Source organism: Coregonus clupeaformis, chromosome 5 (assembly GCF_020615455.1).
Source record: "Coregonus clupeaformis isolate EN_2021a chromosome 5, ASM2061545v1, whole genome shotgun sequence".
NCBI lineage: Eukaryota > Metazoa > Chordata > Actinopteri > Salmoniformes > Salmonidae > Coregonus > Coregonus clupeaformis.
Window position 1 is genome coordinate 28,276,935 of NC_059196.1, and position 3,607 is coordinate 28,280,541.

The window sequence follows — 3,607 nt, forward strand, 5'->3', positions numbered from 1 at the left end:
AAAGACATTGGATGCAGATTATAAAATAACTTTTTTGTCCTACACTCTAAAAAGAAAAGGTTCCTGGAGTATCCTTTAGGGGTTCTTCAAAGAACCCCTTTTAATGGATCCTCAATTAACTTTTTGAATAACCTTTTGGGGTTCATTTTTTAAACTACCCCCCATAATAATATGCATAACAATAACACAATATTTTAGTTGTCAGTGTTTATTATGATTTTAGTGGCAAAGCAGAATAAAAAAATCCAAATGAGGTAAACTCCCAGCAGAGCCCCTTCTAATGGGTAAATCCTCTGGCGTGTTGATGTTAATGTGTTGATGTTCTCCGTATCCATAGCCAGAATTATTTTGCATTGCATGCTGATCAAACAGGTTTCCTGTTATATTCAGAGGTGTAGGGAGGGTGAAGTCTGTGAATCAAAAAAATAGTAATTATATAGATGATTAACAAAACATGCACATAACAGTATTCATACCTTGGTTTTTGAGGTAAATGTGAACGAAAAAAACTGTTTTGATAATGGTTTTCATACACATACCTTGCCCATAATGTAGAGGCCTATGGGATTTTCATTGAAGAGTTAAGGGAGGAGGATGGTACATGTGATCTGCATAACATACCAATAGACATACCATTGTATGCCTCCTCATCTGTATACCTGCAGACACAGACACAAAAGTGAGCAGTTCAGTCATCTGCACCCAATACAGCTAGCCTTCAACATATCTTATAGCCTACATATTCTTACCTCTTTGTTGATTGATATCCATTGAATTGTGTCCATTTTCTGTTTTAGAAAGATTTGCACAAATATGAAAAGCTAGATGGTATCATCATAAAACAATATCAATTTAGATCATACAAGGGACAAACCTTACCTTAAATTGAGTAGATCTTTTAATTTTTCAGTTAAGTGACTGCACCTGCTGTCCTTTCAAATTCAAATCCAAATGTTTCAGTTGGGCAGTTAGTTTCCTGCAAGAATCCCCACCAACTAAGGAGGTTCCTCGATGAATCCCACCTCCTATGGGGTTCTTGGAAGAACCTTTCGGGGGCAATTTTCAGTGCCAAGAACCCTAAGGTTCTTCGAAGAACTTTGAAGATCTTAGAAGAACCCTTGTTGAAGCCCTAATTGTTTAGAGTGTAGGGGAAACATGGTCTAGGTAGGACACAGTGCTGTAGAATATAGACTATAAATTATAAACCTGCCACCTATTCCATTGGCTTGAATCCTGAAGAGAGACAGAGCAGACACCGTATTTCTGCTATACATACTGTATCTCTACAGGCCAGCTAACCCCCATAGGCCCTCCCTTACTCACTCTTATCAGAACATACCCTCTGCCTCTCTCCATGTGTGGTTGGCCCAGCAGTAGGAGGCTTGAAAGCATTGGCACTGAGGCAGTGGTACAGAGATACAATTTGGGTTCATTATATAATGAATGTGGGGTTCCAGGTCGTAGTTGTCTGATGACTCACCCTGAATTTAATTCCGCTGCTCTATCGATGATGTGGATGGGTAGCCAGGTCACAGGTCGCAGTTGGCCTTATTTACAGTACAGGACAAAACAAAACAAAAATTGACATAAACTTGAAAAAACATGAGGATTAAACTGGGCTTTAGACTCGGCCCATTTGTCTTGAGCCCTGAAAAGTTAGCTAGCCTACATGCTGCCACATCAAACGTTTCCCATGATCTGCCATTCTTGTGAGGAGCCTTTTGCTGCATTCGTAACCAAGTGGGAGGTGGGAATTTACCAGTTGTGAAGTTATAAATACCAGTTGGATGCATTCACATGTTTTGATCTCATTGAGAAACGCTGGATTGGCTAATGGCCAGAAAGCTGCGTGAATCAAAAACTAAAAGTACAGCTATCATGCTTGTAAACAAATTATAGTGTTCAAAAACCATATTAATAGATTGCTTTTAATAAATAATGTTTTGCTGTTGCATTTAACTAATAATTCTCAAACAGTAAAATAGGATAAATTCCTAAATGTTCTACTTTATCAAATATTCTACTTTACCAAACTTGTCTTGGCATGCACATAAAGTTGTGCGAACGCCATTATACCATAGAAGAAGATAACATGATTTGCAAACATAAAAACTTGTTCGACTATTTCTTAGAAATTGTTTATATAGGCCTCCCGAGTGGCGCAGCGGTCTAAGGCACTGCATCGCAGTGTTGCGGCGTCACTATAGCTTGGGGTTAGATCCCAAGCTGTGTCACAACCGGCCGGGGGGGCTTTACTTGGCTCATCGCGCTCTAGTGACTCCTTGTGGCGTGCCGGGCTCCTGCAGGCTGACTTCGGTCGTCAGTTGAACAGTGTTTCCTCCGAAACATTGGTGCAGCTTGCTTCCGGGTTAAGCGAGCGGGTGTTAAGAAGTGTGGCTTGGCGGGTCATGTTTCGGAGAACGCATGACTCAACCTTCACCTCTCCCGAGTCCGATGGGGAGTTGCAGCTTTGAGACAAGATCGTAATCACGAAATTGGGGAGAAAAAGGGGTTTAAAAATATATATATATTTGATATAAAGAGATGTAGTAGTCTAATATCATATAGGATAGGTTATGTACTAGGACGTGCTGTCCAAATGAATACGCCCAGGTAGGCCTTTCCCGACTGCAAACAAATGTTACAGAAATAACCATGGAATAAAGTGCATGGATTATGTGAGCAGCGCTACAATACACTGGAACAAGTTTGTTATCTTATTTGATATGAGTAACTGAGTTTACTGTATATGAATGAAAATTATTTAGGCCCAATTGTGTGTGTGTGTGTGTGTGTGTGTGTGTAGGTGCTTCAGTAGGCCTACTCGTCTCTTACTACAAGGTAGGACTTAGCCCTGTAACAGTTCATAATGAAGAATCACGTCCCTTCAGACACAGCCATTTCAGACTTACCTGTCCCATAAGACCCATGCTAACCAAACATAATTACTTTAGAAGTCATGTGATTAATTGTAACCTCCCGATTTCCCTGATCCACTCAACAACTGAACAATGTCTGTTTTGAGAAATAGGGCCTAAAAACAGGAGCACTGCAATGATTTGGCCTGTTATCATTTCAGGCCCTAAACCCCCCTCAAGCACTTTCCTTAGCTATAGCCCTGCAGACTATCTGAAAAGACCGGATTGATTGGTGTGTGTGTGTGTGTTTGTGTGTGTGAGAGAGTTTGGGTTTCAATTAATCCTCTCGCAGAGATTACAGCTCTGATGCTTATGGTCACACACACACCCACACTGTGCTAATGAAGGGGAGGGCAAAATCACCAACAATTCATATCCACAATTACATCACTCACTTCCTCCCCATTCTCTCTGTCTCTCCCCCCTCTCCACTCTCTCCCCGTCTTTCCCTGGTGCTAAGTTGAGCAGGGAGTTGCCATGCCAACCCAGAGTGGGGATCCCTGTTCCCAACTAGGCCACACAGCAGTAGTGGTATTAAACAGTCTGTACGTGTGTGTATTTGTGATGGATTCAGACCAGAACAATCTGTTAAATCAGGTCAATCATTTGTCAGACCTCATTTAGCACACACGCAGACACGCACGCGCGCGCACACACACACAAAGTTTAAGAAAGACTCGGATCACAAA

The 3,607-nt window shown here is 41.4% G+C and overlaps 1 long non-coding RNA gene across 1 annotated transcript; it reads right to left on the minus strand.

Moving 5' to 3' along the window:
• Positions 1-268: 268 nt before the first annotated feature.
• Positions 269-993, minus strand: LOC121566797. The gene is made up of 4 exons (XR_006000999.2): positions 880-993; positions 750-788; positions 540-659; positions 269-410 (listed from the first exon to the last, which is right to left on the minus strand). It is a non-coding gene; the product is annotated as an uncharacterized LOC121566797 (long non-coding RNA).
• Between the last annotated feature and the right edge of the window lie 2,614 nt (positions 994-3,607).